The 21,820-nt window shown below is 43.0% G+C and overlaps 1 long non-coding RNA gene across 1 annotated transcript in view; it reads right to left on the bottom strand.

Annotated features, from left to right (window-relative positions):
• LOC142199941 (uncharacterized) overlaps nucleotides 1-21,820 on the bottom strand; it is a 114,829-nt gene that overhangs the window by 70,591 nt on the left and 22,418 nt on the right. The window contains exon 3 of the long non-coding RNA XR_012715424.1: nucleotides 10,693-10,836. This is a non-coding gene — a long non-coding RNA (uncharacterized LOC142199941). The remainder of the gene's footprint in view (nucleotides 1-10,692; nucleotides 10,837-21,820) is intronic.

The following is a 21,820-nucleotide window of genomic DNA, read 5'->3' as shown; positions in this document are numbered from 1 at the left end:
TTAGTCCTGGAAAATGAGCCAACATATAATACTGCTCAGGCCATGACAGCATATACTGTATACTGACTGCAATATACTGTGCTGCAATAAGCAGTCTGCACTCCCGTAACCCATCTCACTGGAGGTCTAATAATGTGTCCGGTTTGGCTCCAGCATGGCCGCCGTGCAGGGCCCTAGATGATACATTTAGATTACTGTCCCCTCTAATTAGTACAACTTATACTGTATTTTGCCTGCACTGCACTATGCTGCTGGAAGCAAACAGCCCACAATACAACATTCCCTGCACGCCCTAATTTATCTCATTGGATGTCCAAACATTTGTCCGGTTTGGCTCCAGCATGGCTGTCTTTCTAAATATGACATTTTTGTTACTGTCTACAATTAATACAACACATAACGTGTATTTTTCCTGCATTGCACTATGCTGCAGGAAATAAACAACCCGTGATGCTAAACCTTTAACCCCATGTCATTGGATGTCATTATTTGTCCTATTGATGATATACAAGTTAGTCCCATATAATACTGCTCTGCCTATACCATGCACTGTATTTTGCCTGCACTGCACTATGCTGCAGAAAGCAAACATCCCATAATGTTACATTCCCTGCACTTCCTAATCTATCTCATTGGATGTCTAATACTAATACATACAGCACATAATGTGTATTTTTCCTGAACTGCACTATGCTGCTGGAAGTAAACAGCCCCTAATATTACATTTCCTGCACTCCCCTAACCCATCTCATTGGCCTTATTAATATCCGTCCTCTTGGCTCCAGCATGGCCGCCTTACAGGTTCCTAGATAATACACTTGCACTGCCATCTACACTAATATATACAACATACACTATATTGTTCCTGCACTGCACTATGCTGCAGGAAGTAAACAGCCCATGATGGTATTTCTTTATCCCCATCTCATTGGACATCTTATTATTTGTCCTATTGATGATATACATGTTAGTCCCATATAATACTGCTCTGCTCACACCATATACTGTATTCTGACCGCAGTGCACCATGCTGCAGAAAGCAAACAACCTGCGATGCTAACTTCCCTGCACTCCCTTAACCTGTCTCATTGGACATCTTATTATTTGTCCTATTGATGATATACAAGTGAGTCCCATATAATACTGCTCTGCTCATACTATACACTGTATATTGCCTGCACTGCACTATGCTGCAGAAAGCAAACAACCCATAACATTACATTCCCTGCACTCCCTTATCCCATCTCATTGGATGCCTTATTATATTGATGATATACAAGTGATTCTCACATAATACTGCTCTGCTCATACCATTCACTGTATATTGCCTGCCCTGCACTATGCTGCAGAAAGCAAACTACCCATAACATTACATTACCTGTATTCCCTTTACCCCGTCTCATTGGATGCCTTATTATATTGATGATATACAAGTGATTCTCACATAATACTGCTCTGCTCATACCCTGCACTGTATTTTGCCTTCACTGCACTATTCTGCAGAAAGCAAACAACCCATAACATTACATTACCTGTATTCCCTTTACCCTGTCTCATTGGATGCCTTATTATATTGATGATATACAAGTGATTCTCACATAATACTGCTCTGCTTAGACCATACACTGTATATTGCCTGCACTGCACTATGCTGCAGAAAGCAAACAACCCATAATATTAAATTCCCTGCACTCCCTTATCCCATCTCATCGGATGCCTTATTATATTGATGATATACAAGTGCTTCCCACATAACAATGCTCTGCTCATACCATACACTGTATTTTGCCTACTGATGATATACAGGTTAGTCCCATATAATACTGCTCTGCTCATACCATGCACTGTATTTTGCCTGCACTGCACTATGCTGCAGAAAGCAAACAGCCCATGGTATTACATTCCCTGCACTCCCTTACCCCATCTCATTGGATACCTTATTATATTGATGTGCTTCCCACATAATACTGCTCTGCTCATACCATACACTGTATTTTCCCTGCACTGCACTATGCTGCAGAAAGCAAACAGCCTGCGATTTTCCCTTCCCTGCACTCCCCTAGCCCATCTCATTGGACATATTATTTGTCCTCTTTGGCTCCAGCATGGCCGCCTTACAGCTTCCTACATAATACCCTCGCATTAGCGTCTCCACTAATTAATACAACATGCGCCGATCATCGCTGCGGTTAAGACGAGAGGGGTCTGTCTTCTGCTGAATGTTAGCCCAACCTGGAGATTATGCTAAATTGCTTCATTCACAGTCCAGGCTCCTCCGCACGTCAGGAGGACGGCGTTTGTTCCCTCCAGTGATAAACAAATTATACATGAAATCAATTCCACTTCACAATAATTTTCCCTATTGGGTATTATCTTTCCTCCCCTGCTCCCTGTAGTTAAGTTTGCATCCTGCAAGTTGCTAATGAGCTGGGGGCTTTCTGTTCCAGGTGGCACCCCCTGCCTGGAAGTCATGACATTTCCCATTTCGAATGCTGCTGGCATTTTTCGACAGCTCCTGCTAACTAGCCTTTTTGACCCGCACTAAGAACAACTCATCTGATCGAATCTTCTAACCTGCCAATCATTCCGCCAAATGATCTTCACAGTCACTCCCAAGGCAGAATAGAAAAGGAAAAGCCAGTGAGAGAGGGAATATGAAGTAGGATCGCGAGCTTAGCTGCCGCTGCCTCCATCTAATGAGAATACTTTAGTCTCCGAGGCAGCTGATGCATTGAAAGGCTGGTGGGAAAATTAGGACAGGACCGAATGCCGGGCTCGGTAATTACGACTCTCATCCCAAACACACAGGATTCTGCAACCAACACCTTACCCCTGCTCGTTTTTGCAAAAAAAAAAAAAAAAAAAAAAATCCTATTTTTCATTTATTTTTATTTTTTTAATTTTTTGTTCCATTTAGCAGTAAACAAAAAAAAATAAAAAAATAAAATAAATTGTGATTTTATTTTATTTTTTTTTTAAATATGATACATTTATAGTCGCAGACGGTTTTTGGTAATTAATTTTTAACAATTGTTACAAAATGTTGCAACCAAAAAAAAACAAAACCTAAATACGTCGCCCCAGAAAAACATCCGCCTTGACAAGCGGCCTTATTTTTGTGTTCGTGAGGAAGCCGAAGAGTCTGAGCTGTAAATAGGTTACAGAACACTTTACATCCTACATTCTAGATTTCCTTGAAGGGGAACACCATGACAACAGAATACAGAGGAACATCAAGGTGCACCGAGAGAATTTTTAGTATAAAAAAAAAATAATAAATAATAAATACCGCAACATAAGAGAATATAGAAATATCATGCCTTATGTATCCGCTACCAGCCGACTATAATTATTAATACTGACGGAAGTGTCAACGGAGCCTTAAAGGGCTTATCGGGTGAGGCATTTTCATACCCAAGCCCTGAAAGGCTGTTAATAGCAGATTTTTGTATATAAAATAGATTTTTTTATTGTTATTTTTACTTCCATTATTTACTTCTAATTGGACAGAATCAGCCTCCTCCCCCCTCTGGCAGCTGACAACACAGTCTCTTCTTACTCCTCCTGCAGGAGGAATCTCTTAAGCTAGACCACCATGTCCAGGGCAAAAAGTTATTTCTATTGACTGCCCAGTAGTTTAACGCTTAAGTACCATCATGGTTTCTATCATAATGATATGTCTATGGTAGTGGTGTATGACAGAGACCATGATAGTACTTAAGGGTTAACAGAGAATCAACCTGTAGAGTCCTGGCTGTAGGGAGAGTGACTGAGCATGTGTGTCCATCAATTCCTAGCTCATTAGGTGGACGTGCATATTGATATACACTTTGAACACCAGGTGGCGCCGTACTATGTAACTAAATGCTATAACGCTTCACTGGATCAGCACAGGAATGGCAAATATTGTTTATTTGATACTTAACGATTGAACAACTTTGTTTCTATAAATATAATAGATCTATTAAGAATCTAGGTATCGTCCAGATGCATAACCTGGCCCCAATGCTACATCTGTGTTTGCAGCCCCCCGTATACCATGTGCTGTTGGGACCTCTCCTTCCCCAGGCATGGGTGCAACTGCTAGTCCCTCCCCTACCCTATAACTACCTGCCTGCTATCATTCTCTCCCATAGGACACTCATATATGACCAAACACTAGTCCACACCTTTAGTGATCACTGCGATCAATCAAAACAAACTCACTTATCATGGCTTGTACACAACAATTTTTGTTCAAAAATTTAAATTTTTTTGAGTTTTGCACTCTCTAAGGACCAACATAGAATATGACGGTCTGGATAAATCAGCACCTAAACCGAAAAATATACAATTTACTTAGTCTGCTGAAAAACATATTTGTCCCCTTCAAGGCATCTCCCATTTTGGCTTACTTGAACGGTTTCGGACCTTTACAAAAGTAAAACAAAGGACAAAAAGTATAAAAATAGAACTTTCCATTTATCACACACACCTCAAATCCTGGTCAAGAAGGAAATGATAAAAAGCTGTCTACCTGGGGCCACCACTAGAGGGAGCTTAGCAGCTTATTATATACAGTTTATGAATTTTATGATAAAATAGTATCCTCAGCTCCCCCTAGTGGTGGCTGAATATCTATATATTATATTATATGATATATTAAGAAATTATTCAGCTCAGTTATAATAAAAAAATTTTTTGGGATGATTTTAATTTTGTAAAAAAATAATATAAAAAAATAAAATATAATAATAATAATAATAATAATAATAATAAAAATAATAATAATAAAATAATAAAAATAATAATAATAATGATGATAATAATAATAATAATAATAAAATAATAATAATAATAATAATAAAATAATAATAATAATAATAATAATAATAATAAAATAATAATAAATAAAAATAATAATAATAATAATAATAAATATATTTGAAGAGCTCAACGGAAAAATGGCCTAAGTCCACATTTTGTCATATTTCAAATTATTACCTAGAAAGCTTCTTTGTACCTCGTTCTATGCATTGGGTTTACAAGGTACCTAGGATTAATGACCTAAGTCCATATATTTCAATGCAGAAGAATTTACATTCAATGGAATAATGGCCTAAGTCCAATACAGACTTACTTACTTCACTCTCGTTGGTCATTTTTTCATTGAAATCGTGACTTCCGGTCTGTTGTTTATATTAGTGTAAAAACTTTGTCTTATTGTTTAAAAGGCTCTAAATCGACTTTTGCACATATTTAGCGCCGAAAAGGGAGGCAGGTAATTATTATTCTTCATCGTTTAATAATTTTTACGGTATATTTAACGATATTAGCATAAGATTGCACTTAAGCCGACTGCTGCGGCAACCATAAAGATACGTGTATATATATTAACGGTGTTCATTAGCTGATTACATTGGATAGATATATTCCACAATAATGCCCGTTTGCTTTAGGCTAAAACTTTAAATTTCGTTTTTCTCACAATATTGATTTTTGGACTTAGGCCATTTTTCCGTTGAGCTCTTCATTTATTTTCATTTATTGCTATAGATCACATGACCGGACTCCTCAATTTCAATGGAAGGACACCAATCACTTAAAGCTTCCCCCGCCATCTCTACCGTCATTGTGATTTTTGCATTGTCCGCTGTGAATTCAAATGTCATCCGCGGCTATCAGCCACTTCAACTCAAACACGCTTTTATGTTAAGACACTTCATCGAATGTTGGAAAAGCATAAAGACGGTCTAGTGGGACTTGGCTGCTGTCCTGGTATTAATAATGTAGCACAGTGCGCATAGGACATGTTATAAAGCACCTTTCTAAAAAACACAAAAAACACAGACAAAACAAACATCAAAACAAACAAGAGCCTCGACAATAATAAATACCCACAATGGAAAAAAAAGAAAGGTCAGAATTTCACGGTGAGCGCAGGAGACATCAGAGAAGTCACAGCTTTCAAACTAAACTCCAGAAAAACAGATGCCTGCCGAAAAAGTTTTAACACTTCATTCACTTCAAGGGTTCGTCCAACTTTGTAGTCGGTTTGTTATTGCGGCTGCAACACGAACCAAAAGGAAGCAACTTTCTAAAGAGTCCTGATAAAAATGTAACTTTGTGTCTACAGCTGTGGAGGATGTACAATGTATCTATGGGCGGATCAGACTTGTTTGTAGTCTGTAGTCACAGCGACGCATCGGTTTACACAGGAGCTGAAGACGCAAATAATTGCAAGATTCTGTTGAAGCATTGGAGCAAATGATTTTCATAGGTGGGCAAAGCCCACTTAAAGGAATTGAGCTTCTCCTCTGCTCTCTTAAAGGGATTTTCGGGGCAAAAAAATTTAGTTTTTTAAAAATAAATAAATAAAAATGTCTTTTAGTGCTATTAATGGGTTCTAGGTGTCTCTGGGAGCTCCTGGTATCTCCTGCATTTATTTATTAGGTTCAGCTTCCTGCTATGTACCTTCCACACTAACCCCTCTCATCTTGCTCCTCCCCCTTTCTCCCTCCCTGTCTCTCTAGCTATCCCGCCCACTACTAGCTCTTCCCTACTTACTCAGCCCAACCCCTGACCCCAGTATATACTTACCTCTCTTCCCTCCTTCCAGGCTTCTCCCAATTCTGCAGGTGCGCACTCTTCTTCAAGCGCTGTTGTGTGTGACAATCCACCTGTACTGCGCATGCACGGGAGATCAGCAGCAGTGCACAAAGCAGCGGCAGTCAGAAAAGAAGGAGTCGTCATCCCAGAAATGGGGATCAGATTGCCACCAGATTGTTTAGATTATTGTAGGGATATCCAGTTATCCGGGACAACCCCTTTAACAGCATTTAGTGATCTGCTTTACAGCACAACCATAGACTGGAACCAACTCACTATGGGAGGTCTATGGGAGAGTTTTCTAGACATGCTCTGTGCAGGGAGGGGGAGTGACATCATCTATTGTCAGTAGTGAATGTAATGATGTGTCAGAGGTGTTCTCTTCTATTGTAATAATGTATGTGACGTAAATGAGGGGACTGCTGCAAAGACAGCTCTAAAAGGTGGCAAGTGTCTCAAGACAGGGAAGAAGTGTATGAGCAATAGGGAACCCATTGCTGGGTCACCACAAGTGATCATCCCCTTTGTGAATGTAGTATCCATGTGCTGTGTGTGCCCAGCGGACTGCAGGAACTGGGGACTGCAGCGCCCATGTCCCCATAAAAGTGAATGGAGTGCGGGTCACATAAGCACACTACTGCTCCAGTCACAAGGAGGCCTTAGCGGGGCTTTGAGTCCCCTGTACTCCAGTTCCCTGGGGACTCGAGGATCGGGATCCCAGCAATCGCACACTTATCCTCAAGACAGGGGATAAGTGTCCATAACGGCACAACCCCTTTAAGATAGACCATCAATAAATGATCAACAGGGGTAAGTCACCAGAACCCAACCAGATCAGCGGGTTGAAGAGGCCAGGAAATTTGAGTACACACTGCAGCCTCTTCACCGAGCCAAGCACAACACCATGCATTGTATAGCAGCTGTGCTTGGTATTGCAAGTCAGACTATTGACTTGAATGGGACTAAGCTGCTGCTGTATCATGTGACCAATAGCAGCACAGGGGTCCACAGGGTTAGTAAGTGCAGCAGCCTCAATAAACAGCTGATCTGTGAGACTCGGACCTTATGCCTAGTACAGGGCATGAGGAGGCGGAGCATAACACAGGAATTCTTTCAATCCCTACACCATGCTCCACCCCCGAGGTCCCGCACCAGGCATAACATAGTCCATCGGTTTTGCCCCAGTGCTCAGATCTGTAATAGATTTGCATACAATGAAATACAACTGTAATAGTCACTTGGCAAAAAATGTAATTTCTCAGCTCTCACTATGGATTAAAATTCCTGTATTTGGCGCCAGTGTAAATTAATATCGCGAATGTAGAAATTTGCAATTGTAATTTGCTTCGTTTTTAACCCTACGTTTCAGTGCAGTAATTGAAATCAATTTTATGCAAATGCCATATTTAATATTTCAGTCACATTCATGTATTTTAATTTCGCCCCTTTGGTAGAAAATCGCCAAAAGCAAATATTTAAATTATTTTTATCAGTATTATTTTGCCCCGAGGGGGTGAAATTTGTCTCGCCTATCAGCAAGTCATCACAAAAAAAAAGTATGTTCATCCCCTTTGTACAAATGCGAGGCCTTCATGCTGGATATTAGGAAGGTGTTTATAGGATTTTGTACGGACGCCTAGAACAGGAGGAAAACCTTAGAAAAATCAGATTACATGTTCGCTAAACCAAGCGGGAAATCGTGGAAATTCTTGTTTATGTTTTTTACAAAAAATATTTGTACGAGACAAAAAAAAAAACTCAAAAAATTTATCTCGTATGGGAGAGGGTTGAGGGCATGAAGAAATGGGCAGAAGCTTTCGGTGATTTCAAGATCTTTCTAAATAAATTACCAAAACTAATTTTGATTTTTAATTTTCGGATGATTTGTCTATCTAAACTGGATTTCTAGATTTTCTTAGGAAAGGCCATTAAAGGGGTTATTTGGAATTAGAAAACATGGCCGCTTTCTCCTCCACAGGAAGTGATATCATGCCCGTTGATCACATGGCCATTTTGCACCTCGGTGTATGGTGGCTGCCGTACAGGGACAAAGAAGGACAGTCATAACTATGCATATAGCTGCATGGCTCTACGACCTCATACTTCACATATTGGTATACAAGATTTTCTTAGGAAAGGTCATTAAAGGGGTATTCCCATAACTCTTGTTCTGCAGCCTGAAGGTTCTGTACTCTCTTCACTTCCTGGATTTCTCGCACATTGGTGGGCGGGGTTTCACTTGCTCCGCTATCTGCTATGATCCACAGTATGATGCTGATGTGGAAACTGATGTAGCAGAGCTGGATTTGAGTCAGCTTGCATTACATAGAGAGGTAACGGACTCCCTATCTCAGCCAAATTCAATTAAACCGGCTGATAAATGGAAAAGCTGAAGATAGACAGCACAGTAATCCTGGAGCTCTCACCTCCCCCCTCCCCTATATGAGGAGCTCCGTTGCTGTCAGCCCCTCCCTCCCCCCCTGAGAGCAGGCAGCTACATCACTTGACAAATGAGCAGATAATCCCAAGGGCCAGTGTCAACAATGAAGTGAATAAATTAAGATAGCGGCCAAACAAAGCAGTTTTGATAAAGCAGTGTATTTAGGAAAAGTCTTATATCCACATAAACTAGCAGTATAGATAGGATCCTTGTTATGGGACAACCCCTTTAAAGGGATTATTCAGGATTACAAAACATGGCCGCTTTCTCCTCCACAGGAAGTGATATCACGTCCGTTGGTCACATGGCCATTTTGCACCTCAGTGTATGGTGGCTGATGAACAGGGACAAAAAAGGACAGTCATACCAATGCATATGGCTACAACCTCATACTTCACATATTGGTATACATCCAATTTCATTTAGAAGTACACTTATAATATTTCTGTAGGTTTCCATATAAATCCACCAGAAAAAAAACAAAGTCATGCCTCATTGTATGTCCCATACACATGTCTCTCCGTACATATAGGAAAGACATTGCAAAGGATGGAAAAAAGGAGAACTATTCCTCTAGCACCACCTTTTGAAGATAAATCCCTGTAGACCAATGCCTGGATTTTAAGAAGATGAGTCACACGACCCAGGATTAAAGTCAAACCAGAAGATCTCCTCCAAAAGAAAAAATAGACGGCTGTTTCGGGGTTATTGCCTCAAAGCAGTGCAAAGTAGGGGACTGGTTCGGCTGGGCGAGAGGCCTTTGCAGGGATACATTGTCTTACAAGCCATACAGTTTCTGCTGGGAATTGTGGGAAAGAATATGCAAATAGGTTTCCATGCCATGCCATGCGGCTTTGGGAAAGGAAAATCTATTTGCATATTCTTTCCCACAATGGATGGCCAATAAGACTTTGCCCATATGAAAGACAAACTACTTAAGGGAAAAAGCAGTCTCTGTAAGGATTTAAAGTACCCCTGACACCAAACGATGAGGGTCTAGGAGTTCTTAGCATCCTTTATTAGGCACCACTTCAATAATTTTGACACTGGAGGAATTTTTCTGTAGCCCCCATCATGCCTGAACAATCAGTGCAGTTCATTTTGGTGCCTAATATGGTAACTAGACTCCCTAATATCAAGTGGGAGAATCTCTGGCCCTCTACTATGCTTCTTTACCTGGTCCCGCTTGACACCACCCTTTTGACATTAGGGTGTCAAATTACAATATCAGGCATCAAAACTAACAGAACTTATTGCTCAGGAACGGTGGGGGCTTAAGAAATAATTCCAACTGTGCTGGAATCAAAAGAGCGCCTATTAAAGGATGGAAAGAACTTGAGATGGTGGAGGTGGTGAAAGGTCCTCCTTGAAGGACATACGTAATGTAAAAACAGAACCACAGCCATAAATGTCAATGGTGGGAATAACCCTTTAATTCCAAAAGCATTTTTCATACAAGTGCCCCAATATATGTGGTTTTGTTGTCCAACCAGGGCTCCCAACACTCCCAGATAGGTACATGCAATACTCAATGACATGATTAATTTCCCACCCATCTCCCACGGCGTACCGTTACCATACACAGTCCTTTATTACATGTATAACGCATAGGCATGGAACCATATACATATTGTATCTCTTTCTAGAACATTCCGTGCACCCACCTAAATCCTGCCACATGACATGAGCTCATCAGTGTTTGCTGTTCGAGAGGCTTTTACTGAAACTATTGTTTTTCCCAAACATCCGCATGCTGTCTCCGGCTTCTGGCTGTAACTTCACATTCGGTACAGTAAAAATGGAAGACACTGAAAGCAAGAAGAAAAAAAAATAATGTCATGTTAAAGCAGCTTATAAAATAGGATCATGAAAAATGGAACCGTGCTGGGGAGGAGGAGGAAGAGGAGGAGGGGGAGGAAGAGGAGGAGGAGGTGGGGGAGAAGGGGGAGGAGGAGGGGGAGGAGGAGGAAGAGGAGGAGGGAGAGGAGAAGGGGGAGGAGGGGGAGGGGAGAAGGGGGAGGAGGAGGAAGAGGAGGGGGAGGAGGAGGAAGAGGAGGGGAAGGGGGAGGAGGGGGAAAGGGAGGAGGAGGAAGAGGAGGAGGGGGAGGAGGAGGAGGAGGAGGAGGGGAGGAGGAGGAGGGGAGGAGGAGGAGGGGGAGGAGAAGGGGGAGGAGGAGGAGAAGGGGGAGGAGGAGGGGGAGGAGGAGGGGGAGGAAAAGGAGAAGGAGGAGGACGAGGGGGAGGGGAAGGAGGAGGCGGAAAAGGAGACTTTATGAAAATAGCAACAAAAAGATCTAAAAATAAATAACAAAAAACAAAAACTAACAAGCAGTCAATGAATTAGAGACTACAAAGAACATCTCTACCCAGAGGGCCAGCCTGTGTCTGTATTACAATAACAGCCTGCAGTGTAATACTTTATTCGCCCTGTGGGGGCACTGCAGGGGATTAGAATACTTCCTAACAGGTTCTGTGGATTACAGATGATGGTTGGTTGTCTTCACACACACCCTTTGATTATCTTATTTTGGATACTTCTAACAAAAAGTGTCTGTCAAAAGAAGAAACCCCCTTGGAAGTTAAGCCCTAAAATACATCAAAAATTCATTTGTAAATAGGTAAAGTTTGGTTTTGCAGCATTACGCTTTGCTTTTTTCATTGTGTTTTATACATTTATTGGGGATATTTATCTCGTTCTTTAAAGGTGTTCTCCAGATGTTATAATGGATGACCTATCCTTAGGCCTGTGCAGCAGAAGCCTCGGACAGCTGATCTGCGGGAATCCCAAATGTTGCATCCCCAAGGCTCCAAGGTTCGTAACGATAGGCTACCAATTAAAAATCCCTGGGAAACCCCTTAAGGACTCCTATTAACTGTATTTTTTTTTTTTTTTTTTTTTTTTCAGGTGGAAATTCTCTTTCAATATTGTTCCATGTGGAATTATAGAACATTTATAATGATTATTCCTCCCAACTAGAGATAGGCCAAGATCCCAAGATTTGTTTCGGGTTCGGGAAGCTTGGGTCCCTGATTCGTTCTGGGTCAAACAAGTTTAGATAAAACCAGAACTGAAATGATTATACTCTGAGGTGTCTCTTCACACCCCAGAGTATAATAGGTGAGGGGTAAAAAAAAAAAAAAAAAAACATTCATATCACACTTCCCTCACCTCTTTTGGTCCTTCTTGTAGATCTCTCCTGATCTCCTCAGTGATATCACGCGACTGGAGTCATCCCTGAGGCCTATGATTGGACCTCAGTAGTCACATGGGCATGCCGGGCATCATGACGCTTGGTGTGCCAATGTGACTACCATGGCCCATACACAGGCTGTAGTGGTGACCCTGACGCATGATGGCACCAAGAAAGTGACGGCCATTGCGAGGAAAGGCGAGTATGATTTTTTTAAAATTTGTTTCGCCTCCCCAAGCCTCTTCCTATTATAACTTGAAGTCTAAAGAGACCACCCCGAGCAGTGGCGTAATTACCCCTGCGCTTTTTTCTTTTTTAATTTGGCCGTTACCGGCTGTAGTTACTCCAGCCGTTAACAGGCAGTGGCCGGGATCGGTAAGTGACGCCACGAGTATAATGATCGGAGGCCTGGGAGAGGTGAGGTAACATAAAAAACACAGTTACTTACTTCTCCGCGCTCCATACAGGCATCAGGCCTAGTTGTGTGACATCCCTGACGTTATTGAAGATAGCCGACACCACCAAGGACTGCAGCGGAGCCGGGATAGGTAAGTGACAGTGTTTTTTATGTTTGTATCCCCCCTTGGTCTCCGATTATTATACTCTGGGATCTGAAAAGACCCCAGAGTATAATGATTGTTTATGGGTGTTCATTATGGGGCATAATACTGTGTGCAGGGGCCACTATGGGGCATAATACTGTGTGCAGGGGCCACTATGGGGCATAATACTGTGTGCAGGGGCCACTATGGGGCATAATACTGTGTGCAGGGGCCACTATGGGGTATAATACTGTGTGCAGGGGCCACTACGGGGCATAATACTATGTGCAGGGGCCACTATGAGGCATAATACTATGTGCAGGGGCCACTATGGGGCATAATACTGTGTGCAGGGGCCACTATGGGGCATAATACTGTGTGCAGGGGCCACTATGGGGTATAATACTGTGTGCAGGGGCCACTACGGGGCATAATACTATGTGCAGGGGCCACTATGAGGCATAATACTATGTGCAGGGGCCACTATGGGGCATAATACTGTGTGCAGGGGCCACTATGGGGCATAATACTGTGTGCAGGGGCCACTATGGGGCATAATAGAGCACGCAGGAATGCGGGGAGTGGGGGGTGGGGGTTGGTTGGTCGAGGTCTTCGGTGTTGGTCAGGAAGGAAGGGGGGCCTTGTCAAAAGTTCGCTACGGGGCCCCACCATTCCTAGTTACGCCACTAACCCAGAGTATAATAATTCACCCCAATGTGCACATTCTATCTTGTCCAAGACAAACCCCCAATTGTTCCATTTTTGTATAAAAACCTAACATTTTGGGTCAATCCCATCTTGCAACCAAGTGGTTGGCCCATATCTACTCCCCACCCTTCCTCAGGACTCGACTCTCCTTGATGTCACCGTTTCCGGGTAGGACATCCATCTACGTCCCAACGCCTAGAAGCCCAGCCTTCCAGTGCCTTCTGTTGCGACACTCGGCACCATTTACTGCCAGGCGCACCCTGGAGACGCCACCGATACGACAGACTTCCAAGCCGGGCATATCTTTGTTTTCAGCCCGCATTCAAAGCCGAGCTCTCTCTTCCGACGTCACCGGACTCTCTCTTGCAAGTGGATTTGTGTTTCGCCGTGATTATCTTCCAGACGCAGAGACCCTATTCCTCTAACTTAAAAAAATTTCACTGGAGGCATTTAAGGAAAAAAAAACCTTCCTTTAAAATATAATGATTTTTTCATCTTTATTCTACCCCCCTTCAAAAGGTTTCACTGCTCCGATGTTTAACGTTATGCAAAGACGTGTTTCTGCCAGTGAATATCTCCTTATGGTTATGCTTCTGTAAATTACCTGCTGTGAGCTGATAAAAGGATTAATGCTGCCAAAATTCTTAATCTGTGAAATTACAAATTAAATTCTCATATTAAAAATACCACCCTGAGGTATTTTTTGTGGTTTTAATTCCCCTCTGGTGTTCTGCATACATTGTGCTTGTTAATGACTACGACAAGTCTTCTCTGCTGGCAGGCTGCTGCCGAGCGATAGTGTGTTGGCATTTACTTTGCTGATAGAGCCCGGATTTAACCACTGGCTGATAAACTAAGTGGCAACTGGGTAATAACTCCATATTAAGTGAAAAGTGCTACTACAGAATACAGAATTTACGGCCTATCCAAATCCTCGCTGCGCCTAATCGTTCATTCAGATCGGATTGAGATGTCATAAATGGAGAATGATCATAGAGGAGAAGGTCGGATTCGGCGTTGGGGGAGAAGAAGGAGGAATTAATTTCACCGGTCGGTCCCAAGGGTGGCTCTAATGTATAAACCATGGTGATTAGGGGAGCGAATGACCCCAAGAATGGTACTGAGGCTGAGGGTGAAGGAACGGGTTGACCATAAAAAAATTATTCTTGTAGTCTATCCTCCAAGGAACCTCAGAATTTTGTCAAGTATTAATCCATTAGCTGGGATTGATGGCTTAACGTCCAGTGTAGGTCTTCGAAGTGAACATTTGATGGGTTTGGTTATTTGGCAGGATGTGGCTACCGTTTGTAATATTACGGGATATGTACTAAATGTGGTAACCTCAAATGGAGGGGATTCTTACAGACCACTCCCCTGAGGTCTTAATGTGCTCACTGTACAATCACCTTAAGTGAGGAGGATCTCTATAGGACACTCCCCTGAGGTCCCACTGTCCTCACTGTATAATCACCTAAAGTAAGGAGGATTCTTATAGGCCACTCCCCTGAGGTCCTAATGTCCTCAGTGTACAATCACCTTAAGTGAGGAGGATCTCTATAGGACACTCCCCTGAGGTTCCACTGTCCTTACTGTATAATCACCTTAAGTGAGAAGGATCCTTATAGACCACTCCCGCTGAGGTCACATGTACTCACTGTATAATCACCTTAAGTGAGGACGATTCTTATAGGCCACTCCCCTGAGGTCCTAATGTTCTCACTGTACAATTATCTTAAGTGAGGAGGATCTCTATAGGCCACTCCCCTGAGGTGCCAATGTCCTGACTGTATAATCACCTTACGTGAGGAGGATCTCTTTAAGTTCCTCTGTCCTCACTGTAAAGAAACCATATTATCAAGAGTATTCTTTTGGGCCACTTCGTTGTGGTTCCATCCTATATTAGGAGGATTTATATAGGTCACTCTTCTAAGGGCCCACTGCTCTCACTGTATAAAAAATCCTAAAATAAAGAGGATTCTTATTGGTCACTTCTCTATGGTCACACCTTTTATGAGGACTTATAGGCCCCTCTCCTGAGGAACCACAGTCCGCATTGTACAACAAACATAACAGGGTTTCCTGGACATACCTGGACCATTGTTGTGGTCCATTGGAGGTGGACTGCCAAATGGACACTGCGACTAAGTCTCCAATGGAGATACCGTTGCCGATGTGAATGTAGCCTTACTTAAAAAAATAAATAAATACTCTAGACATTAAAATGCCACAGGTAAGATTTTACTCTGTAATTCATTTCTAGGTTCATTGCTCCTAAATTTATATTAAAGAGGGTCTTTCATGACCTCCACCAACGTCAACTCCATGCAAAAGGTGCGGCTCCACCAGTGCCATTGGAATTTTTTCTCTAGCTCCTATTGCTCCTATGCAATTATTTCTTTTATTTTAGCACTCAATATGCCAATTATGCTCCTACTGTCGGTTGGGTGGTCCCAGACTATCTGCTCCTGTCAAGGACCGCCCACTTGACAATAGAGAGCCTAGTTAGCACACTGGCTGCTGAAAGGAATAGCATCAATTGCTCAGAAATTGAGAGGGTTAGGGAAAAAAATTACAAGTGTACCAGAATCAGTGGAGTGGCGCCTATTGAAGGGTGCAGAGAGGTGGAGCTGGTGGAGATACTGACACTCCCTTTAAGGCACTGAATAGGGCAAGTCCATGGGTCAAGCATAAAGCACATCCAACCATAGTTTGGTCCTGGATCTTTAGGAGTGAGCATCATGGAGGAACACTGTTGTGCAAACATCTTGGTGATCCTCATGTGGCATGGAATTATGGACAGAAAGGAAATTGTGGTTCCTCTATGTCTGGTCTGTACTAAATGGACCATTCTACATCATACCCATAGTCATATATAATGGTGACGGATTGCTGCCTCAAGACCAGGATGACAGAGACCAGACATGAAGTCATGGTGGACAGACAGGAGGACATCACATAGGAATAGGACTGTAACCATGTTACATGATGTCCCTCATCTGACCTTAGGCTTTAGGGCAATGTCTGGTCATCTGTCTGTAAGACGGAGTCAAATTATATTAAGCAGCAAAACAATCTAATATTCAATTCTAAGGCAAATCTTCTCATGAATAGCGGAGGAGAAACTAAAGGCGACGGTTCTTCTCTGGTCTCCACTTAAACATTTGTTTCGATTAGGTTAATGGAGAGTTGAGTGACCATTATACACATTAGATTATTGTCCGATTTGGGCAAAAGAAGTGAGTTCAGATGAGTTATGTTTATGGGCCCCTTCAAATATCCTTCCTGGGGGGGGCGCTGATCAGTTGACATGACAGATGGGAGCCACAGAGTGTAATCGAACTGCGATATATCAAAATTGTAACACATTGTAATATAATTGTAATATTCTACAAGTGACCAAACCAACTAATAATAATAGAAAAAAAAGTTTCAAAAATATAACAAAAAAACATAAAAAATTCAAAGAAAATAATCAATTTACCCTCTCCCCATTTACCCTCTCTATCACAAATTTTGTAAAAGAAAATAAAACCCGTAAGAAAATGCCCTTTGAGCCAAACTAGTACCCAATGCACAATGATCGTGAGGAATGATATGTGCAGATGGTTACAGGTCCTAGAGGTGGATCCTAGAGCTAGCAGATATATAGCATGTCCTGTGGTTTATGCCATAAATGTCTAAGACTCCTCTAAGCCAATATAGTACCCCAGACTCTGGTGCACAATGCTAGTGAACAGAGCCTAAGACCTGGATCAAATCTGTGTTTGGTATTCCATTTGGGGAGTCCGCTTGGGGACGTAAAACCAAACACATTATAAAGCGGTTAGCATTGAAACCACACGGACCCCATAGACCAGTGATGGAGAACCTTTTAGAGACCAAGTGCCGAACTGCAACCCAAAACCCACTAATTTATCACTAAGTGCCAACACGGCTATTTAACCTTAATACTGTGCGGATCTACAATTGCGGACCTGAAAAAAACAGTTGTGTGAATGGGGCTTAACAGAGCTTTCAATAACACAAACAACCTTGTATTGTGTTTGGTATAATTTTGAACAATTAGGGCTAGTTCACACGTGGGCAAAGGGGCGGATTTTGACAGCGGATTTCGCTTCAAAATCCGCCCCTTTACAATGGTGGTCTATGTAGACTGCCGGCTTTTTTTTTCCGCTAGCGGCGGGCTGCCGCTAGCGGAGAAAAGAAGCGACCTGCCCTATCTTCAGGCGGAAGCCGCGCGGCTTCCGCCCCCGGCAGCACCCTCCTACGTCGGCTCATTCATTTGAGCCGACAGCGGACGGGAAAGCTGAGATGGTCGCGATGGTCGCGGCAGGCGGGTTTTGACAAGAGAGAGACGCGGCTCGCTGCGGCTCTCTCGGTGTCAAAACCCGCGCGGGCAGTTCACGTGTGAACTGACCCTTAATGTTCATTATTTACATTGCACAGATCTGTTTTATAGTAACCGTGCAAAGTTATTATGTCTGCTTTAAAACAGATCCTGTGTGATATAAATAGTGACGGGCCCCCACTCATTCCAATCTGCTCCACAGTGGCCTCCACACAGTACAATCTGCTCCACAAGGGCCCCCACACAGTACAATCTGCTCCACAGTGGCTATTACATAGTACAATCTGCTCCACAGAGGCTCCTACACAGTACAATCTGCTCCACAGTGGCCTCCACACAGTACAATCTGCTCCACAGAGGCTCCTACACAGTACAATCTGCTCCACAGTGGCCTCCACACAGTACAATCTGCTCCACAGAGGCTCCTACACAGTATAATCTGCTCCACAGTGGCTCTTACATAGTACAATCTGCTCCACAGAGGCTCCTACACAGTACAATCTGCTCCATAGTGGCTCATACACAGTACAATCTACTCCACAGTGGCCCCCACACAGTCCAGTCTACTTCACAGTGGCCTCCACACAGTACAATCTGCTCCACAGTGGCTCTTACATAGTACAATCTGCTCCACAGTGGCCTCCACACAGTGCAATCTGCTCCATAGTGGCTCTTACATAGTACAGTCTGCTCCACAGAGGCTCCCACACAGTCAAATCTACTCCACAGTGGCCCCCACACAGTACAATCTGCTCCACAGTGGCTCTTACACAGTACAGTTAGCTCCACAGTGGCCCTTTACAATATAATCTGTCCCACAAATGGGTCCCCACAGAGAGGGCTCTGACTACCACCTATGGCACCCGTGGCATAGGTTCGCCATCAAGGCCATAGACTATAATGGGGTTTGTGTGGTTTTCGTGTGGTCCTACAAGAACTACTTTTACATGATTCGTGCGGACACTGCGCACAAACCACACAGACCCCATTATAGTCTACAGGGTTAATGTGGTTTCTTGGCTAACCACTCTTTAATGTGTTCAGTATTCTGTTCGGGGGGGGGGGGGGGTCCCCAAGTGGACTCTCCAAATGGAATCACATGTGGACTGTGTGCAAGACCCACACCTAGCAGATCTCTATAGCCTATCCTGACTATGCCATGAATATATAAGGCTAGGACACCCCCATAACCCCAACAGTACCCCAGACTCGGGTGCACAACACTAGTGAGCAGCGCCTAAGGCACGACACGTACACGGTCTTTTATCATCTGCGCCATAGAAACTTAAACAAAAGGAGGTGAACACAAGGCAGAACATGTAAAGCGTTTACCCCGCACAATTACATACATTTTCTCATCATTAATTTTTCATCGTTCTGTTTTATTTCACCGCTCGGACCCACCAGGACGCATTTTTCTCATATCAGATCCTGGGTGTGCTCCCATTTTTGTGTTTTTTTTTGGCGGTTTTGTTTTATCCTGTTGCTAGGCAGCTGTTTATTATAGAGCGACGTTCCGAGAAGGGAGAAGATGTTGAAAATTCTAAAGAGCTAAAAAGGAACATTTGAAATATCTTTACATTTTCTGGATGTCACACTGTGTTAAATCAAGAGGGATATGATTCTTCATTGAAAATTCAAAGAATGTGAAATGCTTGATACTTCTTTCTATATTTGTGTTTTTCCTTGCTTCGGGGATGATGTACAAGACTTTCCATTTACTTCCGAATAATCACAGTTCTCGCTTTTTCTAAATTGTTTTTTTCAATGACATATTCTTCATGTGAGAAAGAGACCGGTAATGGAAAAAGTTGTTTTTTTTCTTTCCTCCCAAACATGATGAAGAACTTGGATTTTCAAACAAGTCAAATCTTAAAGATGTCTTCATTATTAAAGGAAACGGGGAATGGATCGCTTGTTCCCGAGACAAAATGGCGGCGGTGTATTCTGTATCTGTGATCATGTAAATCAGAGACCATGAGTCTAAAACGCATCGGGTCTGGGGGTCAAGTCATCAGACTGCTCTGTTCCCAAGGACAGATATAAAATGTAAGGAGTCTTCCATATTTTTGGAATATTGACTGGACACTAAGGTTGAGCCAATCTTGACTTTTCAGGATCGATTTTAAAATCCTATTTCCGATCATTTTTCATTCGAACCCGATCTCGATCCCAATTCCGATCCCAAGGCAAGTCAATGGGATTTGTTTATTAATCGGAGATCGGATTTTAAAAGCAATCCTATTCCCTATACAGCATGGAGTCTAACAATTGTTAGAATCCGCGCTGTGTAGTGAATCACTAAAGTAGCCAGAGGATTTTTTTTTTTTTTAATCCTCTGGCTACTTAGTCCCCCCTGGTGTCCACTTACCTGCAAAGATGGCTGCTCCAGTACCCGGTGCCTTCCTTCTTCTTGTCCTTGCTGCCGCTCCACGCTGCTCTTCTCCCTTTGCTGCCCCCTCCCTGCCAGGTTAGGAGAGTGTGGGCGGGTTAGGAGAGCCCTGTACCTGTCCACACTCTCCTAAGCCACAAGCCCCACCTACCTAGCGCTTTAAACACTAACCTGGGAGGCGGGGCAGCGAGGCAAGACGACTGCAGCATGGAGCGGCAGCGAGGACAAGAAGAAGGAGGGCACCGGAGCAGCCATCTCTGCAGGTAAGTAGCTGCTAGAGATGTTTAGTTTAGCCTCCCATTCAAATGAATGGAGGCAGCCGGCGCGTAGGGGGTTAAGGCTGTGTGTCGGCTGCGTCCATTCATTCCTATGGAACTGCAGCGGAGCCTTCACACTGAGTATACAGTGTATACTCAGTGTGAAAGCTAAGCAAACCATTGTGGGAAAAGATCACCGATCTCGATCCCACATAAAAAGATCGTGTTCGGAATTCCGATCGCGATCGTGAAATTTTCTCGATCGCCGATCAGAATCTGATCTTTTCCGAACACGATCGCTCAACCCTACTGGACACGCCATGACTAGGGTTGAGCGATTGGTAAGATCGGATCCCAATCGGTGATCGAGCAAATTTCACGATCGCGATCGGCTGGAAAATGATCGAAAATCAAATTTTAAAAATAATCCTGAAATCTCAAGATCGGCTCAACTCTACTCCATAAACATAAAGTCACTAGTGATCGGGATTGGGAAAGATCGGATCCCGATCAGCGATCGAGCAAATTTCACGATCGCGATCGACTGGAAAATGATCAAAAATTGGATTTTTAAAAACGATCCTGAAATCTCAAGATCGGCTCAACCTTAGCCATGACTATCTGACATGTAGAGGGTCCACTTTTTGGACTCCCACCTATAAGGATAATAGAAGTCCCCCACACACCACCCCAAAGAGGCGTCTCCTCCATTGTAGTCTTACAATCCTACAATTCTGCCCAAATAAACATTGTAGCTAAATAATTCCCTGCAAAACAGGGACTTTCTGAACCCCGAGGACTTGACTATTAGGGACCATCTCAATCAAGTCACCTTGGCTCCAGCTACAACAACAAAAGGAGAAAATCCACCTACCTATAGTTTGATGTACAGTTTGTAACAGGTCTTTGCAGTTGGAGTCAAATTTTGGGTCAATTTTGAGGGGATTGGATTGGGAAAAAAGTTATCTATTACCAACTACTTCTGTACCGGGATATTCCCTGGTTCAGGATATGGGAAGAATATGCAAATCTGACTTCCATGATGTAATTAGGAAGTCAGTGCCTCAGGCATGCACACCAATAGAGGGCGCTGACTGAGAATGTGCAAGTCTTATCTTCCATGATGTAGTTAGGAAAACAGAGTCTCAAGCAAACCAATAGAGGGCGCTGCCTTTAACATCATGCCGACCTTCTCAGAGGCCTTTGTTTGCAATGATTTTGGGATTTTACCAGGTACAGTCTCTCAGCCAAGGACAGCTGTTTCGAAGTTATTGCATCTCATCAGCTTGGTGCAGAAAGGACTGATCTGGCAGAGGTGAGAGGCTTAGACAGGGTTGGGAAGATATTGTCACTC

This window comes from Leptodactylus fuscus, chromosome 4, assembly GCF_031893055.1.
Source record: "Leptodactylus fuscus isolate aLepFus1 chromosome 4, aLepFus1.hap2, whole genome shotgun sequence".
Taxonomy (NCBI): Eukaryota; Metazoa; Chordata; class Amphibia; order Anura; family Leptodactylidae; genus Leptodactylus; species Leptodactylus fuscus.
The sequence above is the reverse complement of the archived record's forward strand: the minus strand, read 5'-3'. Positions and strand labels throughout refer to the sequence as shown.